The sequence below is a fragment of the Trachinotus anak genome, unplaced genomic scaffold (genome assembly GCF_046630095.1).
Source record: "Trachinotus anak isolate AG129_WGS33_773 ecotype Australia unplaced genomic scaffold, CSIRO_AGI_Tana_v1 ptg000014l, whole genome shotgun sequence".
NCBI lineage: Eukaryota > Metazoa > Chordata > Actinopteri > Carangiformes > Carangidae > Trachinotus > Trachinotus anak.
The window spans coordinates 9,736,782-9,757,032 of record NW_027273865.1 but is presented as its reverse complement, the minus strand read 5'-3'; the positions used below and the strand labels follow the sequence as shown (position 1 = coordinate 9,757,032).

Sequence of the window (20,251 nt, the reverse complement as noted above, 5' to 3'; positions counted from 1 at the left end):
AGAACTCACACAGAATTGAATATAAGATAAAACATAAGACCTATAATAAAAAACACATAAAACTTACAATAAAACATTTTTATGAGGGAACATCCAATAAAACATTTTTCTGCTAACAGTGGGTTTCTAATCGGTTTGAGCTGGATAGTCACCAGATCCCAGGGGTTGATGTCATGGAAGAGTGGTTTGTCGTTGATTGGGCTGTTTTTTTTTTTTCTTCTAGGAGGAGAGGGGAGGAGGGACTCTCTCGTTGTCTCTCTCTCTCTCTCTCTCTCTCTCTCTTTTTTTTCTAACTTTGCCTGTATGACCGTGATAGCTGGTTGCTTTCCCTCGAATCTCAGTTCATCATCAGCTCTTTGTGTTGTTTGCCATACAAATAATGTGAGATAGTTTTGAGTCATTGGTTCCGGCTGCCTTTTTCAACCGGCCCTACAGTAAACAACCTTGTGCCGTGGCCAAAAATACAGAGTAAAAGATATGTGGTTCTAGTTTCCTACATTCAGCTCTTGTACATCTCTGTCAGAAACATTTAAGCACCTGCATCCTCACCAGTGTTTCAGAGACACAAGACTACTTAGGATTAATCCTGTTCATGGAGCTCTAGCCCCACAGCTATGATAAAATAAAAACGCAATTTATTGTTTAATCATTAATGTTTTCCTTTAAATTTACAATACATAATGTTGAAATTTAAAGGGAACATTTGAGCTCAAATGTTTAAATCCCTCAGTTTTGAGGTTTCTGTTTTACATATCCTGCAGGGTGTTATGTGTCAGCCAGAGCTGTATCCTGACCTCCACAGGTGTTGTGAATCCCAATTAGAAACCCAGGAAAGTGTGTTTGGCCCTCACCAGCCACCATACACCGCCGTGAGCCAGCGACTCCCAGTGTGTTCAGTGTGAGGCTGCACCACCGCTCTTACTTGATTAGTTTCTCATTTATAGTGGCATTTAGCAACAACGCAGTCTCGTGCAGACGCTTATAAAAGACAAAGCAGACTCAATCATTGCTTGAAACACATCAATCGGCACCTCAGTATGGAACAGATTGTTTTCCCATGTTCAAAGGAGCCTGTGGAGGGACCTGCATCCAGATTGTCCTTCAAAAGTAAGTAGCTCCACTGATCTGATCGAAATACTGTCACTCAAACTATCTTAGGCAGGTTTTACAGCCATTAACACAGACACCACTGTGCATGTGTAGTTGCCTGCATTTTCATATCAGCCGTAGGGTGTAGGAGGTAAAGTGAGACATTAAACACATCTCCTCTCTGGCTTTGTATTTAGGTTTTATTGTCCAGTCAGCCAGACTTCTCCTGTTTGGGTGAAGATTGCTTTGCCAGTGTCAGTATAAAGAATCTCCTTTTGTTCAAATGTTGCAAAGTGAAGGTTGCATGATCCCAAACTCACCCTGAACAACAATGCCTCTCACTAGACATTATAATCCCCTACAGGAAGTTCTTTAAACTTTAAACAAAGTGATGGGAGAGACTCGTCTTTAAAATGTAACAGAGCTTTAGCCTTGTTGCTCTCATGACTATTTATCAAGGCCGTATCTCAGTTTGAAAACTTAGGAAATTGATCACTATTTGTTGTTCGGGGGGGGGGACAGCTGCTCAGTGGGTACACTGATGTATCTTTTCCTGTTGAGTGCCAACATAATGCTCCAGCCAACTGACACCACCACTGTGTCGAGTTAAATATGTGTGTTCTGTGGCAGCAGACTCAAGCTCTGACACATGGAGCAAATTCCCCGCAGTATGTTTTAACCCAAGAGAGCAGATCCACGCAGTCTGCAGTTGCTCACTTATGGACAGACAATATTGCACACCATCATCAGTCTTGTGCCTGAACTAGGGGTGAACTGGTGGTAATGATAGATTAATTGTCACAGAGCAGCTTCTAGTCATCACATAATGAGTGTTTCTCATGCTGGGATATTGTGTGGGACAGTGTTTTTTTTTCTTCCTCTGTCTGTTATTCTCTAACTACACCGGTTGCAGTGAGAAATGATGTACAGTCAGGCTCTCTGCTGGGCAACTACTTCCCTGGGAAATGTTGCTCATTTTCTGAATTGCATATGAATATGTGCATGGAAAGATTGGAAGCTGATGATGATTTATGGTTAACCTGGGAAGCTGCAGCTGTGGTTTTCCAAGACTTGTGCACATACAGAAGCAGAAAATGTTATTTATTATGCTGGCTCTCTTACAAAGGGACCACATGTTTGGTTTTTATGGCAATCGTTCAACATTTTGGGAAGAAATTTTTTTGCCTTTTGTATGCGAGTATTGGAGAAGAAAGTTACAGCAGTAAATGGTTAGCTTAGCATGAATGTTTAGCGAAATGGGGGGTGAGTGTTACTCATGCTAGTGAGTTTTAGAAAATGCTGGGGTGTGTGTGTGTGTGTGTGTGTGTGTGTGTGTGTGTGTGTATTTTTTATTTTTATATGAGAGAGAGGGGTTTATTCTTCTCATCTAAATCTCACCTATCAGTTTTTCCTAAAATGTCAAGCTATTCTTTTAAGCATATAACAGTAATAATGTAATTTCCAGGTTATATTGATACCTTGATTAATTCTTATGTCTAGAGGAAAAAGATGAAACAAAGGAAATGGAGGACATTCAGTTGTGCTGACATATGTACAAATAATACTGCTCTGTGAAGTGTCCCATACATCACCAAAATGAATTTTTCCTCATCAGTTGCTGAGATTTCCGACCGTTCATCTATGTGACTTATGGTCCCTCTTTAGGATCCGTGCTACCTCAACCTTCACCTCACTGTGTATCTTAGACCTAATGTGTTGTGCTTTTGCTTTTACCCATCTGAGCGTGTAGTGTAGTGACACATCCACTGGGACGGCAGACATGAGGTTAAAGCAATTCACCATGGAGGAAACTGGAGCCTGCTTTGGCACCGGTGAAGAATGGGCAGAGACAAGCATGGATACCAGATGGCAGTGAATCTGTAATTACAATTCTCTGGTGCAAAATGAAGCACTGGTGGAATGAAATCTTCAAATATCCTGCTTGCAAAAGTCTTTGTTTACTTGGCAAACAGCTCCGTAGTCAACCTAGTTTCTTTTGAGGTGCAAGTTTCTCATTGTCAGTGTCTGCTGAAGAGCCCAAAAGCTGAGGAAAGGCTATTTGGCAACATCGGACTGCAGCCATGTTGGTATTGGTGTCTGCAAGTGTCTTTGTGGAATGGTAATTACCTGGCTCATCAAAAACAGAATGAAGATGGACCAAGACAGATGAACTGAATTTAAATAGGACAAGCCTATAATGGCTCCCAAATGGAGAGTGAGGTCTGTGCTCGCCCCACAGGGACTCACCTGTGATTTAGCCTCCTTACCTCTGCGTGTGACAGGGTGGCATTGTGACCCCGAATGCTCCCTCTTCCGTAGGAGGGTGCATAATTGTCTAATTAAAAGGAGAGACAACAGCCCCAGCATACCTCATTAAAGACATCGCTCCATCAGCTCCTGCCTTTCTGTTTCTTTTAAGAGACCATCTTCATTCTGGCAGGAAAGGTCACACAAAGGAAAGTGTTGGGGATGGTTGCATGTCCCTCTGTCATCCCAGTCTAAATGAATACGTAACTACAGAGAATAAAGCCTGCCTCAAAATTTCTTTCGTTCATTTTTGACTATCCAAAGACAATTCTTCTAACTTGTTGGATCAGCTTGTTGGATAATCTGACCCATGATCAAGCAAACAGATTTAGCAGCACAGCCAGAAAGAGGCAACAGCTCAGAGGAAGAAAAAGCCAATTTTTCTTTTTTTTTAATAAGATAAAGTGCAAGCCCTGACAATATACAGTATTGTATTGCTGGAAATGGCGTTAAGTGGTGTGCTGCTATACCCTGCAAACAAAGTCAATGCAGTCATCTGTTTTTGTATTAATGAGGCATGCACCATTGAATAATTTCAACTGATAAATGAGCCAGGTTTGAGCTGCTTATAAATGAGGCTAGTTGAGCAAAAGGTTCCCAAGTGGCTTCTCTCAGTGCTCAGAATATAGTGAAATAATTAACTCTGAGATTACACCATCTCCACGCATTATAAAATAATTCAGATGAGTGTATATCTTAGAGAAATAATTTGCAGGCAAATTGTAGCATTTTATGTATATATTTTACTATTTATTTTATTATCAGCTTCATGCAACTTGTTTTATTGCAACATTAATAAAATGTTGCATCGTGTAATTTTGTTTAATTAGAACCATTTTAGAAATTTACAGAAAAAAAAAAAAAAAAACATTTGGTAACTTTGAGATAATCAGCACTTGTACATTGCTGTCTTGAACCACATGTAAAACACTATCTATGGGTGACTCAGTCTGAGAGAGCATACAGACACTCGCATCAGTATAAATGCGGCTGGCGTCTTCATGGTTGTGGTTACCAAGGTGCTCCTGCCAATTTCTGAGCCACGTTCATACATCTTCCTCTGTCCAGCTGATGCTAAATGTAACCTTTCCAAGTCCAATTATTTATGAAGTCTACAAACACCTCTCCCTGCTTCCCCACATACATATGTCATAAATATTTTAGAGGGTGGATGTTGGGGGTTAACATATGTCCCATCTGAAATGTCGGTGGCCCCTCCAGCGGCCAGCATGCTGTTGACAAAGCAGCAAACCACTTTGTTTGGGATGTGAGACTCTATTATGGATGTTGTATAATGTCCTGGCCCGACATGAACATGGCTACCCTGAATATGTTCTCGCGCAGGATCAGTATGCTCATTCGGGTGTCGCATGGGCTTGAGAAAATGAAAGAAACCAAATTTTTTTTTTGTCACTCCTTGTATGGAAAGTGGCCTCGTAACCTGTCATGAATATCAAATACTCAGCCTGACAGCCAATCTACTCATACTCTGGACTCTATGGATTTTTTGTCAAGGTTTAAAAGCTTGCTTGAATTTTGCTTTTTGGTCTTCAGGGAGCACAAATGATCTTATCGTTTGGAGTGACAGCAAGAGACAGTGGCCTGCGTTAACCACACTTGAGTAGTGTTGCTTTATAAAGTGTCTGCTGTCAGGAGGGATGTGGCTGCAGTCAAGACTGAACAAAAATAATCAGATGTCCCTAACCAGGCATCACTGAGAAAGACACCCAGCACAAGTAAATTTTATGCAGCGTTATTATGAGTTGAACCCTGGCTTCACTTTTCAGCTCAGAAAGTTTGGATTCCGCTGCGACAGCAAATGCAAACCTTCTGAACTGAGCTCTGCCATGACAGACTTTATAAGCGTAGCCTTATTCAATACCACTTCTCTACCATTCCTGTACTTGTCCAGAAAATGAATTGAGTTGCTTGAGCCCCAGGTAAATTGGCTAAATCCATATTAGTTGCTCCTCAACCTCCTCGAAACTGGAATAATAAGTATTCTCTGTGACAGGCTGCACATTAAATGACTAAACTAAGATTTAAGGCTGACTTTATGTGGATAGTTTTGTTTATGTACGTACTCCTGATGTTGATGGATGGATCTGGGCTTTGCTGCTTTAAGCCATGAATAATTCATAGCAAGTGAGACTATGTTTCAGAAGTTGGCACACAATAATGAAGGAAACGTAAAGGGAATTGTTGGGGACAGTGTTCTTGAAGAAGACTGGTGCACTGAGAGTTTGTAGGCCTTCTACCTGACCAATACAAAGATTAGATTATACCAGTCAACTGTAATGACCATGGCAGAGCTACTGTTCTTGCAGTAAGTGCTCTGCACCGGGGCCCAGTAGCTGTCAGGGGTCACACTTACAGTTTTGAGTCATATCCTTTTTATATTTTTATTGCCCTTTTTTAAATTTTCCAAAACTGCACAGTTTATTACAAATAAATATTATTTCTACCCACCATTTATTTAATATGGTTACTTTCTTTCCAAAAGTTACGAAGCAAGGCTTTCCGGGAAATACTAATTTGTCCAATGATCTTGCTCCCTGTCATTTGAGATAAGTTGCACGAATGGATGTCAGTTTTCTCTCAACCTTTTAGCAAAAAGCCGGTTCTTCAAGCAAATGGACTATCCATTTAGCAGCGTCATCTTTAACAAGCTCAAACTAAGTAGCGGTGCCCAGGACAGGAAGGATAGAAGAGAGCAGGGGGAGTTTTAACTCACCATGCTTCAAGTTCATGGACTACTAACATGTTGTCTTGCAGCCGGGAGCCAACTGATTGTGAGTGGAGTTGTTAATGACGTACCTGAACCAACCCACCAACCACCGGCAGATGAACCAATAATGGGTGAGTCCAGGTTTCTCTTTATGGAGCGGGATCAGGGATTTAAATTTATAGCAACATAATGGTTTTCTCTCATATGTTGGCAAATGTGCAGCTACTGTAATCTGTGTGGGTGATGGTGATAACATGTGCCCGCTGTGTCACTGATGATGAATGAGTTGTACTTTTCTTGATGGTGATTGGTTCTATGCTAAATGACGCACTTTGTAAACTAGCTAGCGTTGTTTTGGTTGGCTGGTGTTGGCTGGATAAAGCTATTTCGGATGTTTTGATAATTGCAGTGGTGGTTTGAGCATCTCCATGGTGACTTAGCCATTGCCTGCCCATATGATTTTATTTATGAAAATATTATCACCAGGGCCAATCACAATTATGTTATGCTAAAGATTAGTGTACAATATTCCATAGGTTGTGCACTGCAGGTCTTTATAGTATACTATTTCCATAATTATATTTATTATATTATATTATTATATTTCCATAATGTCTCTTGAAAAAAAAGGTCACTTTCAATGTCACATTTTTGGCCTGATTTTTTTAAATTTATTTTTTTTCCCCTGAATGACTTTAGAGACATGGGTTCCGCTTTGTGTGGATGGGAAGCACCCTGTGTGCCAAGAAGTTTTCTGAAGCAATTAGGGGATGAGTTCATCTAAAGAAAATTAATCTGCAGCTTTTTAATAATGGTAGTTAATCATTAATCAGTCGTTTTTTAGGCAAAAATGTTGAATTTGCTATTCCAGCTTTTCAAATGTGCTGATTCCCTGCATTTCCTGCATTTTTTTATTTTTAAATTCTAAATGAAAATATTTAGGTTGTCATGGACAACACAATTGAAAAAAAAGCCTAACTGATAATGAAAATAATCGTGAGTTGCAGCCCCAGTCTTAAGGGAAAAATATTGGTCCTTTACCCTTTTAACCTGCTGCTGGACAGAAATCAGATAGTTGCATAAAGGCCAATAGAGGGAGCCCAATAGCTATTTGTCCTCAAGCAGAGCCTGGGCAAGGGGGAACCACTGCAGTTTGTCTACATGCAAAATGCTTTGATGAATTAATATTAAAGTAATAGAAGTTACATGCAGGTGGACAGTCACATCCAGTACAGTAGCAATGTTCAAAAAGGATTCATGGTATACTGTTTGCTGTCCTTTGTGATGAAAAACTGAAAGCCAGGTAGAGAGCTTCAGAAAGCAGAGTATGTCCCAGCAGATGGATGGTGAGGGGGTGTGTGTGTGTGTGTGTGTGTGTGTGTGTGTGTGTGTGTGTGTGTGTGTGTGTGTGTGTGTGTGTGGCGTCTGAGACAGCTGTGGTCCATCACTTTTTCCAAGGTGTTTTAGCTTTCAGAGCCTTCCAGAGGTTTCCAGATGGCTATAGGGACTTGTCAGCTGGTTTGCTTCAGCTCCAGAACAAGAGACGAAGGGCCTCAAGGGGCCAGCAGGCTTTTCTATTACTACAGTCTTTATAAGCGTTGCTGCGGTGGTTACCCCACAATGCCGTCAAGCTCTGTTGGTGTCCTAGGCTCTGGTGCTCAGTCATAAGGTGGCTCTATACACATCCTGTAAAGATTAATGAGATTGAACGTTCATTGTGACATGATTTGGTGATGAGACTCAAATATTTTATCTAGTACATCACGAGAAACTGGATTTTAAAGCAGACAAGTGCAATTTCACTTATGTTGCAAAATCTTTACAATGAAATGTTGAAGTCCCTGTAAATATTAGTTTTGTAGTGATTTGATCCACCTGGCAGGGGATGATTGATGGACTTAATATATTTCATTAAGTCAAGGATTTCTGTTCCTCTTGTAATGAGTGGCTGTGTTCAGCCCGGCTCTGAGGCCGCACAGGTCTGCATTTAAACTCCGCACAGTGCCGTCGTTTCACTTTCAACGGCTCAGGAATATTACTTCAATAAATATTTGATGAAAGAGGAAGTTCTATCGATTCATTACACTGTGAGTAACATGTGTATGTGTTCATTAGGCTGCCTCTGAGTGTCCTTGTGTAATAGTCTTTGTTTACAGTGGTGGGTCACATATGGGGAAACGTATGAATATGGAGCAGGTAGCCTCTGCTCATCTCTGAGCTTTGCACAGATGCTCGTCCTGTATTCTGCACATGCACACACTGTCTATACATAGTGCAACTGAGCACACACACACACACGCACGCACACACACACACACACACACACACCCTTTCTTTAATTCAAACAATTAAAACAGGTTTGCTGACATGCATACATTATAAAGATTGATGGAGATATTTCACTGTTATCCTTTATCACTTCTTGGTAAAATAAAACCTCATTGTGTCTCGTACAGGATGTAAGCCTGGTTACAATCTCAGACACAGACAACATCTCCTGACTCAAAAAAAAAAAAAAAAAAAAAAAAAAGCAGCTTCTGGGGGGGAAAGATGGCAAAGAGCAACATAAAGGAGGTAGTGAACACAAGGGAGGTGAGTGTCTTTCTGTGTGTGCTTTTCTGCATCCCTGAGTGTCTGTATATTTGTGTGTACAGCTGTGGCTTGAAAGAGGAAAGAGGGGGTGGTCTGTACCAGGAGAGAGGTATGGGCTCTGCCCTGCAGCATTTGGCACAAAGGGCCCCTTTCCTATTATGGATGCTGGCGGTATCTGTGGGAGATAAGGTCAGGTCCTGCTAATGAAACACATGCTAAAGGCTTGCATGGAAACATCTCCTCTCAGCTTCTCATTTTTATTTTTGAAGCATTTCACTCCCTCCCTGATATTACTTCATTATCGACCACCGCTCCTGTCTTTGCATTTATATGAACAGACAGACTCGCACCGTTTCATCGTATCAGATCATTCACCTGCAACCATAACCTTCAACATTTGCTTGAATGAAAGTGAAAAAGATCCAAGGAAAAAGTGATACTCAATTAATTAGGAGTGATATTCTGAAATAGAGCAGCAGTGCCAGGAAGGACCCCTGCTGGAGCAAAGCTGGTTCTTTGTTTACATCCCTGTGCTTTGAGTGTAGCTGGGAGGCATGGCAAGTGGAATTCGCTCAGGTGATGGGTTTAGTACAAGCAGATACAGGGGGGGGGCTCTCTCTCCTCCCTGCTGACTCTCCCAGCCAGCTCTGGCATTAAGTCAGCCCAGCTCTGTACCAGACGACAGCATGACAGCTGTTTCCTATGACTAGGGGAAAAACACATTGATTCACTTCCTCAGTTGGCCTCATTTGGTAAGAGATGGAGTGTGGCCAAAATACTCTCTCCACTGGCGCTAAGACGTGGACAGTAGAAAAAGGTCAGCGGCAGGGAGGAGAATGGAGGGGAAGTGCAGCTTTCAATGACACAACCAATATTTTAGCTTTTAAATGGATTTGAACCTTTTTCCATTGTGTGAGATGAACCTTGATGCTTTTTGGTAATTCTTCTGCAGTATAAAGGCAGAGTGCTTGCATTTTCTAATAATTGAGTTTAGACCAGAGTCTGACTTTTTGACTGGGCTATATTTATTTTTTGCTATATAAGAAAAATAATGACAAAAATGTGTAATTTATGTGAAAACCGCTTTTAAATTTAGAGGAATGAGCCAAAAACCAAGCCAAACAGCAGCAACTGCACTCAACCCTGTCTCCTACAAATCATGTCTATGTCCGACCGATTTGCTCCTCAACCTTAACTGTATGTTTTTATTTCTTGTAACCATGACGACAGAGATCTTTAATGGAGTACCTATTTTAACCCAAACCGCCATTTTTCCCTGAGTTGTTTTTGTGCCTGAACCTAACCAAACCGTGACTGTCCCACAACGTTAACTGCATGTTTTATTGTTACCATGACGACGGAGGTCCGGTCCACCTTCACAACTTACACAGTTGTGTCAGTTGTTGGACGTGTTGGAAGATTATTAAAAGGCAGAATCCACATTTTAGGTTTCATGCAGGTTCTGTGCCAACATTGGTCTTTACTTTGCTTCTGTGGGTTTTGAAATTATTGCAACAATGAAATGTCAGATAAATTAGGCATTTAACTTTCTCTCAAAAACATGGCTATGGTTCCTAACAACTGAAGTGCTTTAGAGGCTAGTCAGGCCATTTGAAAGCTGCTGTGTTTTTTTTTTTGGATACAAGAAAATAGCAACCTCAAAACTGTGTTTCTGGCAAAAAATGTTCTATCCTTGCAGCCAGACATTAGCATTTATCCTGCTGTCCGTGGTATTGATTTGTCAAGTGAACTCTCATGCTGACAGCTACCTTCCTTTTGGTAAGTGCCGTAGGCTGTAGAAAAGCCTCAGTGCTGTGCTTAGTGCCAGTCCAATACCTAAATTCAATCTCATAGTTAATATAAGCCATACAATAAGGGTGCAATAGCTACAAGACACATTTTATTGTCATCCGAGAGGAAATTTGTTTTCACAGCTTGCACATGTAAACTGTAATGATACAGGATTTAATTATCAACTAATTGCACGCAAATATGGTAACACATTGGCTCTAAAAATACAGACAACTTTATCCAAAAGAAGATTTGATTGACTTTTTTTATTCCTGCTGCTGTGATCCTGATCTGCTATGTAAATATTGTTTTCTGGAGAGGATGCAATAAATTAATCAAAAGGAAAAGCTTGTATCATGTCATGCAGTTTAAATCACCGCTGTAAGAGATCTCTGTTGTACGATCAATAGTTCCCTCATGCTACTTCAAACATTGATCCTCTCCTTTGAGATTTAATTAGTTCCTGAATATGCTCAGTGTAACGTGAATATTGTAGCATAGCTATCGAACAGTGGGATGATCTATACTGCATTTGTCCAGGGATCAATTATGAATGTTGTAATTTGCTATTGATGTAATTGATTCATTTGTCCAATTATACTGGAGACAGTCGTCAGCCCTTTTACTCTGCAGCTCATCAGCGGGGCATCCTCAGGAGGAACAATAAGCAGACACTTCTCTCTTTACTACTGTGTGAGTCTGCCTCTCATTTATGGTGATTGGATATATTACTAATCAGTTAGTGATATGTATAAGGAAAATATTCATTACCTTCTTCCAGGCATAGTTGGGTCAAAAATGATCCCTGTTTTTTCTGTTTTTGCAAAATTTCTGTGACAAAGATGTTTTAGCATTTTATATTGGTGCTCCTCATAAATTTTCTTTTTGATTTCTCCCCCTTCACTTGTTATTTATCTCCTTTGTCAGAAAATTTAATCTTTATATTATTAGCCCAGGACTGCAGTTTTACAAAACATTAGCACTTTCATTATAACTATGTGAAAGTGAAGAGAACCAAAGTGAAACTGGAACTTTCAGTTCTGTTCCAGAAGTAATAAAAATACAATTCAAAATCCCATAAAACCTTTGTAACGTCACCAATAACAAAAGATACAGCCTCAGAACAGAGCCTTCCTCAACAGTACCTGGTGTGGCTCGCTTCATATGTTCACATCGATGGATGGAAGAAATGCTGAATCAGAGACTTCATTGAGCTACAGCAGCAGAACAGGGGTGAGCCATGACTTTGACTCTGCGATTGTGAAATCGCTCTACTTCATAACTGGCTGATATAGTGTGTCAGGTAAAAATGTTGTAGGTGTGGATGATAAGAAACTAACTATAACTTGGATAAATAGACTCAAATATTTTCAAGTTTGATTATATAACATAACAAACTTAACTTCAAATAATTCTGGTGTGGAATTTAAATATTGTGAGCAAAATTATGATGACGGCAGATATGAATTGTTAGAATTTAATATTTATTTTGTTTTTTCCCCACTTCTGTACAAGTTTCGGTTCCAATGACCTATACATCCATACGTGATAGCTTTTAAAATATCCTTAGTCATTTTGAAACCACTTTGCCACCAACTTAGGCAGATATTGCACTGTATATAAAATCTTATTTTCCTCCTGATGTTGCTCCTACAATTTCCTGAAATTTTTATTTATTTTTTTTATTTTAAAGTTTGGTCTGCTATTTTTTTTTTCTGTTTTAACAAGCTGTGGTTCAGCCGAGCAGCAACAGACCGTCTCCAAACTTAAAAAAAATGTACCTCAAAAGAATGATGAATGTCTTTTTGAAAAATGTATTTCAAAAAGACAGTTTCAGTTCAACTTATATCTTTCATGTAAACAAATATTTTTGAACTACTGGCTGTTGCATGCAGTAGAGTTTTATCTGTCATAACATACAATATGGGTCTGGCTAATCAGTTAGCTGAATCAAAAATAATTTATCTCTAGGAACTGCATGTTACACTAATGTTTCCAATGCCAACAAAGATGACAAAATATTAATGCAATTTGAATGTAGTTGAACAGTCACCAGAGGGCCGTAAAATTCAATGCAAATTTACAAGTTTAATTGCGTTCAGTCAAACTAGTCCCCCAACACTGCAGCCGCTCACTGAGTGAACCAGCTTCCTGCTCTCCCACTGCTAATAAAATCACACTGCTGGGAAAACAATGCAAAATTACAAATAAATTGAACAGAACCAACAGAATAAATTAAACAGAACGTGACGGATAAACTTCAGGTACCTCATTATCTGCTCAGTGGTAGCACTAATTACAGGGATGGCTGCAGTGGTGCTTTATTATTTATTTTTTCAAAATGAAAACAAAAACAAACTATTCTTCAGGATTTGTGTAAACTGGATTATGGGCTACACGGACACTTGCTTGAGAGATTCTTGCAACAATGAAATTCAAATTTGAGAGCTTTCAAACTTTAATTAGCTCTCTGTGAGTCATTATCACTGTTGCAAAAAAAAATAAAAAATATCTGGAGTTCTTACATTTCGTGTTCAACAATATACTCAGTGCATGATCTAATTAGATAAATTTCTTGTAAACATTATATTTCTGTTGATAAATCCCATCTGCCTTTATCACACAGACAGCTGCTCACTGTGCAGTAAGCAGCTCATTCTGCTTCAGGTGCATCTACAACTTCACTCCGAGCTGTGGTTCGCTCCTCTGCAGAGCTGACAGCTTTCAAACACGTCCTGTTTGAAGTGGTTTTACAGAAAGAGTGCATCCACCAATCACCTGTCCTGCCATCAGTGGTCATTTTGCATCCTTTCTCCTTTTGAGAAAATGTTGCGTAAAGTTCACTAGTCGAGACCCGGCCACTTGAAGTTTGCAAGCGAAACATTCAGATCTCAGCTTCCTTCAGTGTGGCTTATTGTGGGAGTTCCACTGGTGAGCTGAAACATCAGCTCTGATCAATCTCCGGCTACGCAGCCCCATATTCAGGAGGGAGCGATGCACTGTGGGTCGGCACATGGCACATTCCTCCCAACTAACCTTGCTGTTTTCGAAGATGCTCCGACCCAGTCATCTGGCCCTTGTCAGGTCTTTATACCTTCTCATTTCTCCCACAACTCGTCAACTTGTTGACTATGAAAACCTACTGTTCATTTATTGTGTAACACATTTCTCTCTAAAGCAAAGGCGGCACAGCTGTTGTTGTTTGGGGGCTTGCTGTTTGTTTGAATCACTCATTGCGATACCTGAAAGATGTGGCGGCGTGTGAAGGCTGATGGTCGCTGCATTAGATTTAGAAGCCTGAAGGCACGAGTGTGGTGTGAAATGCATCACTTTGACTGACTCCGTTGGCAGTTTTAACCAAGACAGCTGTGACTCAACAACTTGATTAACGTTTCTCCATAACAGATTATGGACAGGTTCAGTTGACATGTCAGTTTTGGAGTTCATCTTCTGACTATGACTGAGTTCTACACACAGATATCTTCTAAAGATGGAACAGGTTTAAGTAGTTCACATGACACACATGTCTGTGCTGTTTTTTTTTTTGTTTTTTTTTTTTCTGTGCTGTTCTCACTGGTTTGAAATGGGCAGGACTCAGCTGGCAGATTTAGCAACAGGTGAAAGTTGTGGTGTTTGCACTGTCGATCAAATCTAATCTAATCAAACTACAACTACACAGTCCTGACGATACAAGTTTTTGAGTGTTAAACCTACGTAAGATATTTTTTTACTTTTGAACTTAACCTGTGATAACTGTTTATTTAGTCATGAATATTAGATATTAAAGAAAACATACTTAAGACTTATGGCAACAATTATTTTATAGGTGACTTATTTATTTTTTTGGAGGATAAAAATGTTCTTTTACCAACCTTTTGAAAATCTTTGCCATTTCTTTTAAAATACTGAAGTATTTCACCTCTTCAAGACCTTAAAGATGATGAACATAAAACATCTGCATAATAACACTGCTTGAACTGCACATACTGTAACTCAGAGACATGCAGCCTGTAAGAAAAGGTCACCACAGACACATGTGGTCTGAGTACGTGGGGAATGATGCTGTGTTGGGTGTTTAACACTGTGGCACACTGAGTCCAGGAAAGAAAAGCACTCAGTAACACTTATGTATCTCTTTGTCTTTTTTTTTTTTTTTTTTTCTTTTTTAAGCTTGTGGGCCTCCAGCACACTCTAAACACATTGCGCACTTCCTCTGACAGTAATTGCACAGAAGTTTCACTCCTATTATCACTTGATTGACCATGTCTGAGTTACTTTCACTTTAGAGAGACCGCGCAATTGTTGCTGTAATTTCAGCCACTGAAAAACCCTCTTTCTTTCTTTCTTTCTTTCTTTAGCCCCCCCCCCCCCCCCCCCGTCGAGCTGCACTTTACGCTGTAGATTGGTGCTTATAGTGGTGAGTGCTTCGCAGGCTGGCCTCCACACAAAGCCCCCAACGGAGTCTTTGATGTTTGCCTCAGCGGATCAAAGATGTTAGAGCGTGGACCTGCCAGGTGCCGCGCTCTTTCATCTCACTCACCTTATCTGTCCGCTGCTTCCCATTCTGTGCAAAGGGACAGAACAATGTCTCTCATTCAGGCACACTCCATAATTCACACCAATAAGGCCCGCTAAGATACTCCATTCAGCCCGCTCTGAATGATTTTTACTGTGGTGACTCTGCACAGACAGTGTTGTAGTTTTATCGTGCTCCTTTGCTTATCACTTTGAATGCCATACATATGAGTAACAATATGTGAAGCAACAGCCCAGCGATATGAGCAACATCTTAATCCTTTGACCTCAAAGGAGAAGAGAACAGAGCTGAGTTTCTTGAAGCTTGTATATATTTCAGCATCACTGCCTACGATTGCCTGCTCTTTTTTTGCCACGGCCTGTGCAAATAGAGGATTTGTATGGCTTCCACTAGCAGCCAGAATCTCCTCTGACTGTCCAGAAATTATATGACAAGTCCCCTCCCAGTCTCAGCTCCACCATATATATTTAGCATTTTTAACTCATCACTACAACCAGCCGCCCCTGATGCGCCCATTAACTCAGAGATAAAAACCCGGCCAGTCCGTCTTTTCCCTGTTTGCTTTCCCAAACACAGGAACTCCCGAAGGACACCTCTAAGTGCTTCCACAGAGAATTTCCACATTATTGATTACAAATGAGATGATAACAGCCAACATAACTTCATAGGCTCTGGGGTAAAGATAACTTGTCTCCATTTACATATCATGTTGCAGTTTATCCTTTTGTGTAGGTGTCTGCCTGTCTCACCGTCCGCTCCTCCTCACATGACTTATGGATCACGTATAGATGGATCCTTGGTCACTTCAGCTTAGATCATTGATGCTTTGATCTCGGTGTAAGCAGATGACGTCCTCATGCATAATCAGAGTATTGATTTTTCCCTCCTCTTCCTGGCAAATTGATCGGGAAACTAATTGTGCCCTTTTGTCTCTGAGCAGCATTTCACCATGGAATCATTTCTCCTTCTCCAAACTAGCAATCTTGTTAAAGAGAACATAAGCAGTCGAACAATTTAGCAGGCAAAAGAGGCCGTTTAAATGGCAATTAATGTCACACTTTTCAGTTTAAATGTGCCTGCCTGGAGTTGTGGCTGTTGTAATTGGGTAAGTAAACATTAGTGGATTCTCCAAGAAAAATGAACATGACAATGTGCAGCTAACTGGACTATTAGTGTTTTTGAAATCTCTGTGCTTTGTTGCAGTCCTTCGGTGTGCTGGAGTGGCTAGGTAATCCCGTTAGTGAGAAAATGTGTCATCTTTGCAGCAAAATCTTCTTAATCCATTCTCTGGACCACATATTTTTTTTAGGCTTACTGCCATGCACAAACTTTCACAGAACATGGCAAACAAATAGAATAATCTCAAAAAGAAAAATCTTTATGTTAGAGTATAGATATATTAGAGCTCCTAGCAGTAGGGTGACCTGCTGAGAGAGAGGAGGCTTCTTGGCATATATTTGGAAAGTGTCAATATCTTACATAAGCTCACATCTTGGCAATCACACACTGAGAAATGGACGTGACAGCTATAGTGATGTGGTAGCTCTTGCAAGAGAACAAAATCTAGACTGGAGGAAAAGTCTTAAGTAAAGACGGTCATCAAATTCTGTGCCATTTACCACTAATCCAAATGAAACAATAAAATACAAGTGTTTTGTGATGTAATACCTCTAAGTGCAGGATGACGATATTTCTTCATTTCAGTGCCTTCCTAAAATATTAACGTTGCATAATAAAACTATTACACAAATGTGGTGATGGTCTGGTTAGGTTAGGGCAAAAAAACAACTTTCTTAAGGTTATAGTAGGTTTGTTGCCATGGTCACAATAATAATCACTTGGTTAAGTCAGAACCAACATTTTTTTTGGTCTCCAGCCATGGACACAACATTCAGGTTTCATCACCATTTAAGTTGATATGGTGAACAGATTAGCAATCGGTTGCTCGTCCATCCTGGTTTACACATCGGATTTGGAACAACATTATCATTCTTTTTCACTGTTTGTGTTCACCTTGTAAGTCAATATAAGTCCAATATTCACTCTCCTTTTACGTGGTTTTGGTCTCCACGAATCCCCGAAGGCATTGTGTCTCTGTGGCAGCTAAATGCTCTGCTCCACAAATCAGCGAGTACATCAAATTAATAAAGCTGAGGCCTGGACAGAGGTGGACAAAGTACACAGCTCCATTACTTGAGTCAAAGTGTAGATACTCCTGGTCAAATATTACTCCAATGCAAGTGAAAATTCAGTCAAATTTTGATTTGAGTTAAAATACTGGACTACTTGCTTAAAAAATCCCTAACTATTCAAAAATAATTTTTTAAAGAACATATTGTTGTAAAAAAAAGTACAGCCTTTGTCACTTTTTTTTTTTTTTTTTTTTTTTTTTTCCCCCCAGTCAAGGAAAAGTTTAAGAAGAGGAACCTTTTTTATTTCTAAACTTAAATTTCTAATCAAACATGGACTAAAGGTAAGGTAGCCTTCGTTTGAATTGAGCTGTTCAAAACTGCAGCAAGAACAGCGTGACTCACAGTGTAGGGGTTGCTTTTCTTCTGTGAGACATTTAAGGAAATAAAACAAAACTAAAAGCTAAAGACTGAAGACTAAAAGTGATGACTAATGAGTACTTCATAGAAATGCAGTGGAGTCAAAAGTACAATATTTGTCTTTTAAATGTAGCGGAGTAAAAGTCTTAAGTTTCCAAAAACAATAATACTCAAGTAAAGTACAGATACTTGAATGTATTTAAGTACACTACTGCAGTAAATGTAGTTTGTTACTGTCCACCCCTGGGTCTGGAAGACCAAAACAATGAGCTAAAAATGGCTAAAAAGCTCTGTTGAGCTGCAGAGTGGAGAGATAATTCTGAGAGTTTGTCGCTGTCTTTGACCCCTTCCACATACCAGTACTCATATGATCCACTGCAAATATAAAAATAGCGATTGCTGTTTTAGTTAAGACACTAAAGTTAAAAACGTGAAACAATCAGCTGTGTCCCGTGTCACACTGTGACATTTTTTGTGACTACTTCCTCCGTTGCTCCAGACAGACAAGAGTCATGATTTCTATGGCTGCTCGCAGGCTGTGTCACTTAATGTAAATATCGTCGCCTTTGCAAATTTCCGCAGACAACTGATGCTGTAGTGTAGTGTTATTTGGTAGTACATTCTCCAGAAATCATTAAAGTGATGGGATCCATTTCACTGGACTGCCAACTAGTTTGGACTGTGAAGCCGACGGGCCTAAAGAAAATGTATGCAGCAGTGACAATGATGGATGGCTGTCATATGTGTAAGAAATCTCAATAATACTAAAAAAGACAAGAAAATGAAGTGTGTTGCAAGCCATTTGTTTCTGGGGACAGGCCGGTTGTTGTGTCCCATCATTGCCCATGGAGCCCCTTCACCTTGAACAAACAGATCTAGAGCTCATTTCACCACAGCAGAGAGTGATGAAGAGCGGCCTGTCTGTATTTTGTCAGGCCTTTGATGGAGTCATTGACTGTGAGAGGTATCAGGGATGAGGAGTGCGAGCCTCTCGGAGCTCGGAGGAGAAGAGGGCAGAACAAAGAAGAGCCATACTCGCCTGGCGTACACAATACCTCACCACTGTGACCACTGTGATCACAGCAACATAAGGCTGCAGAATCATCTACAGTATCTCACATGAAGCAGCATAATGATGCATAGATAAACAGATTAATGGATCATTATACAGCAGGTCGAACAATGGCTGTTAGCTGCGCTCCGTCACAATATAATCAGCAGAGTCAACACAGATCTGTGACTGCATGGTACATAATGCTGCATGTTTACAGCAGGAAGTGGATCTAATGTGTGTGCTCAGGTATCCAAGGTAACAAATCCCAGTGCAGGGATCTTTCTAAGCCGGGGTCATGCTGAGGGATTGCCAGTCACAGTCTCCAAAGGCCAAATCAGAGCTCTTCTTTCTCCAGCACCGTGCTCCTTCATACATGTGGTTTAACACTTCACGGTACATGTATACCAAGGTGTCAGGGACAGTATAACACTGAGAAAATGATGTAATGTAATAAATAATGTAATCATGATTTCTTTTGCAACTGCCATGTATACCTTTTCTTGTTATAACTATAATTTTATTCATATGTTTTGGGCTTCAATCATGTCCTACATTTCATCACAACATGTACATGTATTTTGGCTCTTTGTTAGTATTTGAACAGACTGAATCAATGTGAAGGTTTCATGGTGAATCTTTAGTTTGCTAAGAATAAGAGAGCAGGAGCAATGAATCTGGCTTTTTTTCTTTTGTTCCTTTTCTTTTCCTTTTTTTTATTCAATTATTCCAGCATTTTTACTTAATCTGTCTAGGACATGTCATTTTTTACCTTGAATATATTTTTTACAACCCCTTTAACTTAAATACATTTGAATGTCGGTGTATATATATTATATATATATATATATATATATATATATATATATATATATATATATATATATATATATATATATATATATATATATATATATATATATATATATATATATATAGCCATCTCTACATGGCCACAATGTACCATCTTCTAAAGGCTACGTAATAATGCGCCATGTCAAACTGGTTTCATGAACGTGACTGAGTTCAGTGAACATCAGGGGCCTCCCCAGTCACCAGATCTGAATCCAACAGAACAACTTTGGGATGTGTAGCTCATAAATCTGCAGAAATGTGATGCATCATGTCAACATGGACCAGAATCTCAATTGGAATGTTTCCAACATTTTGTAGAAGCCATTGTGTTCCTAATAAAGAGCTCGGTGAGTCCAGTTTAAACACTGCTGGTCACAGTTTAAAGAGGAACCAAAGTATACTTCAGTCAAGATGATTGTAGTATCTATCGGTGTCTAAAATCGCCTCCATGATTGTTGAATGGGGGGAGCTGCAACCGATAATTTTAGTAACTTTCAGGGACAGTCAGTGCGTCAGTCACTTAACACATCTCTTTGGTGTGTGGGTGTATTCAGGATTTTGACTTCTCTCTAAAGGTCTTCACACGGCATTTCCATATTGTGTGTACAACCAATTCAGATACCTAGAATGCATTCAAGGAGAACATTTAAAAGCGTGATGTGTTTGTTCAATTCATTACGTCAAGCCTTTTTCCATCATTCTGTGAGCAACCATGATCTGATTTTATCCAGCACACGGCTCGAGTCTGTGAA

At 39.8% G+C, this 20,251-nt stretch overlaps 1 long non-coding RNA gene across 1 annotated transcript; it reads left to right on the top strand.

Moving 5' to 3' along the window:
* The first annotated feature begins 859 nt into the window (after positions 1-859).
* On the top strand, positions 860-16,422 carry LOC139632372 (uncharacterized). The gene is made up of 3 exons (XR_011693547.1): positions 860-1,107; positions 6,172-6,255; positions 8,581-16,422. It is a non-coding gene; the product is annotated as an uncharacterized lncRNA (long non-coding RNA).
* Positions 16,423-20,251: the final 3,829 nt, after the last annotated feature.